This window comes from Phyllobates terribilis, unplaced genomic scaffold (assembly GCF_046119375.1).
Source record: "Phyllobates terribilis strain yellow unplaced genomic scaffold, ASM4611937v1 Scaffold_2__4_contigs__length_985480577, whole genome shotgun sequence".
Taxonomy (NCBI): domain Eukaryota; kingdom Metazoa; phylum Chordata; class Amphibia; order Anura; family Dendrobatidae; genus Phyllobates; species Phyllobates terribilis.
The window spans coordinates 725173920-725186036 of NW_027362762.1; the positions used below are offsets into that span (position 1 = coordinate 725173920).

Consider the following 12117-nt stretch of genomic DNA (forward strand, 5'->3'; position numbering starts at 1 on the left):
GGTAAGTTCACCGGGGCTGATCAGCTGATCTTCAGCTGATAAACCCCAGTGACCTCCTGCAGCAGCATGTATACTGACAGGGGTGATTTTACACCCCTGTAAGCATACACTGCTGTCTTCTACAGCAGTGACATCAGTGACGGCGGACAGGTAGTTGATGGCGGACAGGTGAGGGATATGGTTGTTTGTTATTTTATGTTTTTTTCAGGAGATCAAGGGATTCGGGGACTGAGAGGGTAACAAAAAAAATTGTAGAATCGTGTGTTTTTTATTTCATTAAAATACTTTATTCTGGCCGTGTCTTTTATTGAAAAATCGGCGACAATTTTACTATGTGGTTAGTAATGGGGGCATCTTATAGACGCCCTCCATTACTAACCTGGGCTTCACGTCAGCCGCTAATACAAGGCTGACGTGAATCCCAACCCCATTACCCCACTCACCACCTCTACAGGGCAGTGGGGAGAGCGGAGGCTAAGCGCCAGATTTGGCGCATCTTATGGATTTCTGGGACTGCTGAGGGGGTTATATTAATAGCCGTGGAGGGGGCTAGTATTCATGGCCCCTTCCCTGGCTATTAATAGCAGCCCGCAGCTGCCTTTTGTGGTTATATTTTATACGGAGACCCTACGTCAATTTTTTTCTGGGGTCCCCCTGTAATCTAGCAAGTAAAGGCTAAACAAACTGCTGTGGGCTGATATTAATTGCCAGGGAACATTGTTGGCTAATGGCCACTTCCCCGGCTACTAATATCAGCCCCCAGTGGTCGGCTTTCCCTCTGCTGGTTATAAAAATGACGCGAGAGCCCACGCCATTTGTTTTTTAAATTTTAGGCTCTGTGCCCTCGATTCGAACGTAGCAGCGCTTTGGACGCATATTTTTGCTGCATCCAAAACAATGCATTCTATTGAACGCAGGTAAATCCACATGTGTTCACTGAACCATGCGGATTTACCGCATTCATTACATTCTAGTGGTCAAATTTCTTTTGAGGAGACTAGCGACTCCGCAAGAGAAATTGACATGCTGCGGTCCTGAAAGACGTGCCACATGTCAGTGTCCGTGGGTGATTCGTAGCCTCTGATGCATGAATAGTGGACATGGAGTTTCTAGAGATCCCATCCACTATATTGTAACATCTGGACGCTGCGTGTTTGATGCTGTATAAACATGCAGCATCAAACCTGCCGCGGCTCCTGACCATGTCCACGTACTCAAACTCACCCGCAGCATGTCAATTTCTGTAGCGGACACGCTAGTCTCCGCTGCAGATTTTGACCAATTGAAGTGTCATTATGTAAGAGTGAGCTGTGTGGACATTGCTGCTTTTTCAGCCTCCGGCCACCAGAGGTCTCTGTTGCCTCTAAAAGAAAGGAACTTTTTGGTGAACTTGTTGATGTGAGTCAGCAAAAAGAGGAGCTAGAGAAGAGAGAGGAGAGAGATGGTGGAGCTGCACTCCAAGAGCTTGGTGTGTGCAACATGCAGAGATCGTGATAGAGCTTTGCCTGAAGGAGAAGCTTTTCCTGTGACTCTGGCAAGAGAAGCAGCTACCTTGAAGGGACAAACGTTATTGGATGCAGAGCTGGATTCCTCCCCCGGACATCTGAGAGACATGAAGGACCCTCTGCTAGCCTTACAGACTGAAACCGTGCTCCTGTGACAAGTGCAGGACCCTCTCCTCAGATTCCAGCTTCATCAGAGAGCAGTTACCGGCCGGTAAGATCTGAGCTCAGATATCACCACAGGATCCTGTTGGTACATGCAAATAGCAGGAATAGTTTGGCGCCAAACACCAGTTCTCAAAGACATTGGTTGTAGGCAGGTCTTGGGCGAACCTTAGTTAGAGACTCCCCCCTGTGGTGAGATGGTGTATAGTCAGTATAACTGTATTGTAAACATAGAGATTGGTTAAGTTTGTTAACTCTTGCACTACACAACTGTACGGGCCGCCTTGTGCACCCATCTGTTTACATCATTCCTCTTCGTAACGCTCGGTTACTGCATTAGGCGGAACCACTGGGTAGGCAAATTATAGTTTTGTTGTTAGTACATCCTGGGCTTGCCGGTTGTGTAGCGCAAGGGTCCTAGCTATATTGAGCTAGGTGTGTGAGATTTATTGTTGTTTCTTACTTGCATTGCCGGGGTAACCCAGTTCCAGTCTTTAGTAAAATGGTGTTACCCGAACAAATTGACTCTAGTATCCTTTGTCCTCGGTCCGCTGTGCTCTGTGAAAGACCCCCCTCGGTACTTGGTCTACAATTCACATGTACTGACAATAAAAGTGCGGCATTAGAACACCGAGTTTTGAACGCAGCAAAAATATGCTGAGTCCAAAGCTCTGCTGAGTGCTGATCGGGGGGACATAACAGCTAATGAAACAGCTGTGAGCTGTTAATTATAGCCAGGGACCATGTTTGCAAATGGCACCTTCGTAGGCTAAAAATAGCAGCTCACAGCTGCCACATAAATTACATTAATGGAAATGCTAATGAAGATGGGGTGTATGGGATCAGCTGACACCTAGCTCTTTTGTTTGGTTATGAGAAGGTGTCAATCAGACCTTTTCATGACCAAACTTAAAGTAAAGTAAAGAGTTAAATAAACACACAGACACAGAGCAAACACTTTATTTGAAATACAACAGACACATTTTTTAATCATTTAAATTAACCAATATACTCAACCAGTTCTGAAGGTAATCCAAGGGTTTAAGCAATGTCCCACCAAATAACTTTATTTAGCTCCAAAAAACATTAATTGATGTACAAAAACGCTTCAAAAACCGCATAAAAAATGCATAAAAAAACAGCAAAATCACGGCAAAACCAGACGTTTTTCCCTCAGCATTTTTCCTGTCGCGTTTTTCCTGCCAAGGAGATACAAAAACGCTCAGAAAATTTCTGCTTCAAATCCCGATCGTGTGCATTAATACTGTATTTATGGCTGAATTTATGTTACACTGCCTTTCCCGTGACCCTCGCGTTCTCCAAATTTTTTGGTGACAGTCATTACTGGTTGGTGACACTTCTAGACCCACACTACAAGGAGAACTTTCTATCTCTTATTCCTGAGTCGGACAGGTCTACTAAAATGGGGCAGTACCAGGAGGCCCTTGTTGCGGAATTATTAAAAAAATTCCCATCTGAAAACGCTGGCGGCAGAGGTCACAGTTCGTTGGACAACCAAGGAGCACAGGTGAGAGAGACATAAATGCAATCCAACCGAGGAAGGGGAACACTGTCAAAGTTCTGGGACGTTTTTCTCAGATTCTCCCATCTTACAGGCCCTGAGGCGCAGGGTACTCTCACAAGGAGTGCAAAGTTTGGGAAGATGGTGAAGGAGTACCTTGCCAATCATACCAACGTCCTTCATGATTCCTCTGTGCCTTATAATTAGTGGGTATCCAAGCTGGATACGTGGAAGGAACTGGCTCTCTACGCCTTGGAGGTCCTGGCCTGCCCTGCCCTGCCGCTAGCGTTTTATCAGAGCGGGTTTTTAGTGCCGCCGGTGGAATTATAACTGATAGGCGCATCCGCCTGTCAGCTGAAAATGCTGACAGGCTGACTCTTATAAAAATGAACAAGGGCTGGATTGGGCCAGACTTCTCAACACCACAGAATGTTAGCAGCGTAACATAAACTCAAATCCAGTGTCTTTTTTTGGGAGGTTTATTCCCATGCACCTTTTCACACCTACACATGGGTATACGCTTCCTGATTTTGTCTATTTGCTATTGTCCTCCTACTTCTCCTTATCCTCCATCACCATATCATTCACCACCATATCTACCATATCACTTCCTCTACATGTCTTGCAAGGGACAATGGCGTTCCTCCAAATTTTTGGCAGCTTTGGATTCACTGCATAGGCAAACACTATGGGAGTCCCACTTCCTAATAATGGAAACATTGTTTTTAGGAGGCTCTCTGACCTCTACATCTCTTGCTAGGAGCATTGGAGTTCCTCCAAATTTTTGGCAGCCGTTGCTTCACTGCATAGGCAAACACTATGGGAGACCCACTTCCTAATAATGGTAACATTGTTTTTAGGAGGCTCTCCGACCTTTATGTCTCTTGCAAGGGGCATTGGAATGCCTCCAAATTTTTGGCAGTTTTTGCATTCACTGCATAGGCAAACACTATGTAGACCACTTCCTAATAATGGGAACATTGTTTTTAGGAGGCTCTCTGACCTCTACGTCTCTTTCAAGGGGCATTGGAGTGCCTCCAAATTGTTGGCAGCCCTTGCAGTCACTGCATACGCAATAACAGTATAGGAGACCCATTCGTTAATAATGGGAACCACAAAGCATAGCCGGCTGATGGCTTTCTAACAATAGCGAGGGCTGATTGCTGGCCCATTAAGAATAGTAAGGGCCGCCTGATGGCCCTATAAAAATGGGCTTTGTGACTTTCAGAGTCCTTCCATCATAAATGAAGTAGGATGTGTTGGATGATGTGTCACACACCACATGGCCAGACAAGGTTGTAAAATGTTAAAATGACATTTACCAGTGAATGCATTTGTCTTTGTTGAAAGCAATGCAAAAGTGCAGAAACACATCAAAAACGCTAGGTGTGAACATAGCCCAAGGTGTGGAGGAGCATTTTTGTTTTTGTATATTTATTTTGCCTTATATACAAGTCATTACCTTGGAAAGGATGTTCATTAACATATTTCCCAGGAAAATCCATTTTGGTTTTGTTTTTGTATGTTTTATTGTGAGTCCGTAAAAGTGGCGTAATACCTCTGACAACGTTGTTGACAGCAGTCACCTGGGAGTCAGAAATGCTTCCAGGGGTGTTCCCCATGCTGTTCCCATGTCACTTGAGCACTGTTCCCATCGATTTGGGCAATTTTTAGGCCCTCTGCTGACTGCCGGGGGGAGCCGCCTGAAAAATGCTCGAGTTTCCCATAGACTTACATTGGGCTCGTTGCTCGGGTTGAGCACTCGAGCATTCCAATTTACTCGACCCGAGCGTCAAGCACTTGAGCATTTTAGTGCTTGCCCATCACTAGTTTCTAGTATTCATCAGAAGAATCGCTTTCAAATGTGTAATCCATGAAGCAAACATCTGGTCTCTCACTGCTTTGCCTTTCTGAAACAATGAAACACAGACAAGAATTTCAGTGTTCTGATGATCGGATAAAATGGCACCGGTAGCCGAAGGTTGTGCACCCTGATCTAAATCTTAACAAGACCCTTGGATAATATGTACAATGCCATCCCTCATTGCATAGCATCCTTTTTTGTTATATATAACTTTATCCCTTATTATATAGCATCTTCTCTTGTTATATATAGCTTCATACCTTATTACATAGTGTCCACTCCTATTATGTATAGCGGCATTCCTTATTACATAGTGTCCCATCTTGTTATAGATAGAGCTGTTCCTTTTTACACAGAATACTCTATTGTATACATTTCATTAGATATTTTTCTGTAATAAAGACATCTTGTTAAAACTTGTGTCAGTAAGAAATGAGTTTTGGCTATTAATTTTCCAATTGATTTCTAATATCATATCACACTGTATGTATGACAAATGTCATCAAATTAAATTCAGCAGAAATTGTTGGCTACTCACATTTACAGGAAATGAGACAGCAGAGAAAAAGGAAAGGATGATGCCATTGTCTTAATGACACATATTGAAAGTTACAGTATGAGAAAAAAAATGATTTGTGTACTGCATATTATGTGACTAAAGCCTGAGATTTAGACATAAGTCATTAAAAAAATGTTGATGTACATCCATAGTTCCTAATCTTTGGCTCAGAGTCACTTAATTCTATGACACTATATGGCACCTTTTACTATAAAATTGGTAACTTACTGCAGGATATCAACATAACTTGTCCTAGTTGATTGTTTCATTTGTACTTCTAGATACAGTATATGATTCTCTAATCCTAAACTATGGACTGGCCCCTTGACATTGTTATTTTGTTCTAGATTTTTCTTACTATGTTGAGGTGATCAGCTCACTGGCAGTGGCTGCCAAAAATAAATGCAATAAAATCAATAAGGTAGAAACTCAAGCGATTATAATCTGACATTTATCTGTGCATGTACTGATATTTTGAACTTTCATAGAAATTACTTAAAGGGAATCTATCAGCAGGTTTATGCTACATCTGAGAGCAGCATGATGAAGGGGCACAGACCCTCATTCCAGTGATGTATCACTTACTAGGCTTCTTTCTGCAGTTTTGACACAATCCCTGTTTTATCTGCTACAGACCTACCGGTTCTCTAAATGTTGAGCTCTGTTCAACCCCGCCCACAACACTGATTCTCAAGTTTCTGTGTACACTGTGCACAGGCAGAAAGCGTCCAATCAGCGGTGGGAGTGGGTTATACAGAGCTCATCAATATGGAAGACTACCTGTCAGCAGGTTTACTAACTAGTCTTTTAGTAATAATTAGTGATGAGCGAGCATGCTTGCTACTGCTCGGTGCTCGCCCGAGCATCTCACTGCTCGAGATGCTCTCCGAGTATTTCCGGGTTGCTCGGGAGGGAACTCGGGTCCCCTCCCTGCATGTTTGGTGCTCTTTAGAGAGCCAATGAACATGCAGGGATTGCCTGCCTTGCACTGTAATGCTGTAGCCATGTTGGTTGTGGGCATTACAGTGATTGGCTGGCCGCACAGTGTCATCAGGTGTATATCAGACCTGGCGCCGCCATGCTCGTCACAGTCACTCCGGATCAGACAGTGTAGGGAGAGCTGCTGCTGCGTCAGGGAGAGATTTGATCGTGTATTAGGTAGTGTAGGGAGAAAAACCATACATTACATGTGGCGCCCTGCTGCGCATTGGTGCCACAGATCCCAGAAGGGTGCAAGGATGGACTTCTCCACAAGAGGCCCCCACACATTCACACACTTCCACCCTACCACCTCAGACCAACAGAGGGAGCCTGATAGGGATATATAAAGGGAAGGTGGAGCCAGGCAGCTCATATTAGCTCAGAGTTTAGAGCTGAGAGCATGCTGACACTCAGAGAGCAGCGAAGAGGCAGCACGCTGGCTGCTGTGCTTAGGCGAGCTAAGGCCTACAGCACGTGTGAAGGCCTGGTGAGGGCCTTGAGTGGGCCGAAGGCGAGAGGAGAAGGAAGAAGTAGCAAGGGGGGCAGAGGAGCATACCAGGCTCACCCCGAGATATATACCGGACACCGGGTCCGCGCCTACAGGGACTCTTTACACCCAGTAGGGACTACCGGAACCCCTGGAGGACTACAGGTCCCTGGTTTTCCAAACGCTGACTACAGTACCAGGTCTAGGAGTCACGGAGGCCCCAGCGTCCAGGGAGAGTGATCTCCAAAGAGAAAGCTCTACCACCAGGTCAGCAGGTGCAAGGGAGAGAGAGAAAGTAACCAAGCTAGGCCTAGTTCCAGGCAGGCCAGAAGCTTAACGAGAAAAGCCACGGATCAGGAGGCCCTATACCCGCTCACTGGGGAGAGTCCAAAGGTGCACCCTTCGCCCGGAGTACCCTGGACCGTGCCTGCACCATCACCAGTAAAGGTACTGAAGCTTGCCCCGTGTGAGTGTCCGTCTTTCCTCCCGGATCGTCCTGCCGTCTCTCCCCAGCATCCCCCATTATACCCCACGCTGCCCTGGAGCTAGCTCTACCTGTGGAGAGCCACACCATCCCTGCTGCCATAACACCCGCTCCAGAGGACTGCTCCGCAGCAGCGGCACCCCTTTTGCCGCATTCCACAGGTGGCGTCACAAACTTTCCAAATCCCCTATAAATTCCCCTTTTTACTGACCGCCCTGGGTCACGGACTGGGCCAGCCACCGTGATAGCCCCGGCATACGCAGAGGCCCGGCTGCCGAGTACTCCCACGGCCCAGGGGGCACGTCATTACACATATCCATCTTAACAAACAGTCCTTCTGAGGACTAATCCATCTGCAGAGATATCAGGCAGGCAGGGTGTATAGGCAGGCAGTGTATATAGCAGACTGCAGTGCATATAGCACAAGAGGCTCCATTGCAATTCTGCCTTCTGCTGCTGTTAGATATTTCTATACAAAGGCCCATGTCTCAGGGGCCAGGAATACTTTTCTTTGGATCTTAATCCTCATTATTTGCTTAAAAAGCAATCCAGAGAACACCGTTTTTCTGCGCCATTTGCTTGTGTAGGGAGAGGTGCTGCTGTGTCAGGGACAGATTTCCTTGTGTATTAGGTAGTGTAGGGAGAAAAACCGTTCATTACACATATCCATCTTAACAAACAGTCCTTCTGAGGACTAATCCATCTGCAGAGATATCAGGCAGGCAGGATGTATAGGCAGGCAGTGTAAATAGCAAACTGCAGTGCATATAGCACAAGAGACTCCATTCCAATTCTGCCTTCTGCTGCTGTTAGATATTTCTATACAAAGACCCAGGTCTCAGGGGCCAGGAATACATTTCTTTGGATCCTAATCCTCATTATTTGCTTAAAAACAATCCAGAGAACGCCATTTTTTCTGCGCCATTTGCTTGTTGGCACTGCAGAATACAGCCAGGTCCTTTCCATATTAGAGCGCTAGAAATCCAGCTATTTAAAACTATGTTTTCTCCGTCAAATGGATCACATATACGTTGTCAGAAAATACTGCCATTTCTGGCCTCCATTAAAAATTTCCTTTAGTGTGTCATTGAAGCAATTCACCGCAGTTTGCTGTTCAAACTACTTACCTACAGGCCAGGTATTTAAAACTCTGTTTTCTCCATCACACGGATCACATATACGTTGTCAGAAAATATTGCCATTTCTGGCCTCCATTAAAAATTTCTTTCAGTGTGTCAGTGAAGCAATTCACAGCCGTTTGCTGGTCAAACTACTTACCTACAGGCCAGGTATTTAAAACTCTGTTTTCTCCATCACATACAGTACAGACCAAAAGTTTGGACACACCTCTCATTTAAAGATTTTTCTGTATTTTCATGACTATAATAATTGTACATTCACACTGAAGGCATCAAAACTATGAATTAACACATGTGGAATTATATAGTTAACAAAAAAGTGTGAAACAACTGAAAATATGTCTTATATTCTAGGTTCTTCAAAGTAGCCACCTTTTGTTTTGATGACTGCTTTACACACTCTTGGCATTCTCTTGATGAGCTTCAAGAGGTAGTCACCGGAAATGGTCTTCCAACAATCTTGAAGGAGTTCCCAGAGATGCTTAGCACTTGTTGGCCCTTTTGCCTTCACTCTGCGGTCCAGCTCACCCCAAACCATCTCGATTGGGTTCAGGTCTGGTGACTGTGGAGGCCAGGTCATCTGGCGTAGCACACCATCACTCTCCATCTTGGTCAAATAGCCCTTACACAGCCTGGAGGTGTGTTTGGGGTCATTGTCCTGTTGAAAAATAAATGATGGTCCAACTAAACGCAAACCGGATGGAATAGCATGCCTCTGCAAGATGCTGTGGTATCCATGCTGGTTCAGTATGCCTTCAATTTTGAATAAATCCCCAACAATGTCACCAGTAAAGCACCCCCACACCATCACACTTCCTCTTCCATGCTTCACGGTGGGAACCAGGCATGTAGAGTCCATCTATTCACCTTTTCTGCGTCGCACAAAGACACGGTGGTTCTTACCAAAGATCTCAAATTTGGACTCATCAGACCAAAGCACATATTTCCACTGGTCTAATGTCCATTCCTTGTGTTCTTTAGCCCAAACAAGTCTCTTCTGCTTGTTGCCTGTCCTTATCAGTGGTTTCCTAGCAGCTATTTTACCATGAAGGCCTGCTGCACAAAGTCTAATCTTAACATTTGTTGAAGAGATGTGTCTGCTGCTAGAACTCTGTGTGGCATTGACCTGGTCTCTAATCTGAGCTGCTGTTAACCTGCGATTTCTGATGCTGGTGACTCGGATAAACTTAGCCTCAGAAGCAGAGGTGACTCTTGGTCTTCCTTTCCTGGGGCGGTCCTCATGTGAGCCAGTTTCTTTGTAGCGCTTGATGGTTTTTGCAACTTCACTTGGGGACACTTTCAAAGTTTTCCCAATTTTTCTCACTGGCTGACCTTCATTTCTTAAAGTAATGATGACCACTCGTTTTTCTTTAGTTAGAATTTGTATTATGGCAGGAAAAAAGCAGCTAACAGTCTATTCAGTAGGACTATCAGCTGTATTTCCACCAGACTTCTACACAACACAACTGATGGTCCCAACCCTATTTATAAGGCAAGAAATCCCACTTATTAAACCTGACAGGGCACACCTGTGAAGTGAAAACCATTTCCGGTGACTACCTTTTTAAGCTCATCAAGAGAATGCCAAGAGTGTGCAAAGCAGTCATCAGAGCAAAAGGTGACTACTTTGAAGAACCTAGAATATAAGACATATTTTCAGTTGTTTCACATTTTTTTGTTAAGTATATAATTCCACATGTGTTAATTCATAGTTCTGATGCCTTCAGTGTGAATGTACACTTTTCATAGTCATGACAATGCAGAAAAATCTTTAAATGAGAAGGTGTGTCCAAACTTTTGGTCTGTACTGTAGATCACATATAAGTTCGCCCCAAACTCAGTCATTTGTAGTGAGCGTGGAACATACTGTTCTCCATTTAAAATGGGCAAGGCACGTTGCAAGGTACGGGGAACTGGACGTGATGGTAATGGTGCATGCAGAGGCCGAGGACAAGGCCGTGGGCAAGCCAAAATTGTGCCACAACAAACACCCACATCTTCTCGCCTGACCTTCCTGTCCCAATTTCTAGGGGACCACAGGACACCACTATTGAAGCCAGAGCAGTGTCAAAAGGTTGTTGGTTGGATAGCGGATAATGCTTCCAGTCACTTAGCCACCACCACCACCACCCTGTCTTCCACATGGTCAAGTCTCAGTAGCCATGAGTCTGGACCACATATTCCTCACCCTGATCCTTCTTCCTCCCACCATGCTGAGTACCCAGAGACAACTGATCCCACAGTTGGTCACTCTGAAGAACTGTTCAGTTTTCCATTTATAGATTCAGGGCTCTCGCCCGGTCTACTTGAAGCGGTGCAAGAGGAGATTGCGTGTAGCGATGCCCATATATTTGAGCAGCCACGGTCACACAAAGGCGACGGTGGGAAAGTGTCACAAGAGGTGGACGATGATGAGACACAACTGCCAGAAAGTCAGGAGGAGGACCAGGGTGCCGAAGTGGAAGACGAGGTGGTGGATGATAAAGTAACTGACCCAACTTGGCAGGAGGACATGCAGAGCGAGGACAGCAGCACACAGGGGGAGGGAGGCAGAGCACCCCAACAGGCAGGAAGAAGCAGTGTGGTGGCCACAGACAGAAGGCAGGCAACCGTCCCCTGTAACACCAACATGAAGGAAGTTGCCAGTACAACTGTTAGGTCTTCCCGAGTCTGGTTGTTTTTTAAAGACTCTGCCGATAACCCCAAAAAGGCCATTTGCACCCCCTGCCAGCATCAGCAGGGGTGGCAAAACGACCAGCCTGACCACCACCAGCATGATCAAGCACATGGCAGCAAAGCACCCTACTTTGTGGGCCGAACACCAGGGTCCAGGAACAGTGTCTGTGAGTGGCACCATTGCTTCTTCCACTGTTGTGCATGCAAGTCAATCCCCTGTCCATGGTGCATGCGAAGACTCCTCCTGCCTCGCACCTATCGTTGCACACTCTCAAGTAGCAGCATCAGGAAGCACGTCCATGTCCTTGTCCCAGCACAGCGTTCAGTTGTCCTTATCCCAGTCCTTGGAACGCAAGTGCAAATATGCAGCCAACGCCCCACAGGCCACACTACTAAATTCTCACATTTCACGACTGCTTGCGCTCGAAATGTTGCCTTTTAGGCTCGTGGAGATAGAAGAATTCCGCAACCTGATGGCGGCGGCAATCCCTCGTTACTCAGTCCCCAGCCGCAACTATTTCTCCCGATGTGCCGTCCCCGCATTAATCAAGCACGTGTCCCAAAACATTAGCCGTGCTCTCAACAACGCAGTTACCGGTAAAGTCCACCTAACCACGGACACGTGGACAAGTGCTTGTGGGCAGGGATGGTACATCTCGCTGACGGCACACTGGGTTAACATAGTGGAAGCCAGGACCCATTCGGACCTTGGGACGGAACACGTCCTCCCGACGCCAA

At 45.9% G+C, this 12117-nt stretch overlaps 1 long non-coding RNA gene across 2 annotated transcripts in view; it reads left to right on the forward strand.

Moving 5' to 3' along the window:
* Nucleotides 1–1398: 1398 nt before the first annotated feature.
* Nucleotides 1399–12117, forward strand: part of LOC141252953 (uncharacterized) — a 407465-nt gene continuing 396746 nt past the window's right edge. For both annotated transcript variants that reach the window (XR_012314167.1, XR_012314166.1), the window contains exon 1: nt 1399–1716. This is a non-coding gene — a long non-coding RNA (uncharacterized lncRNA). The remainder of the gene's footprint in view (nt 1717–12117) is intronic.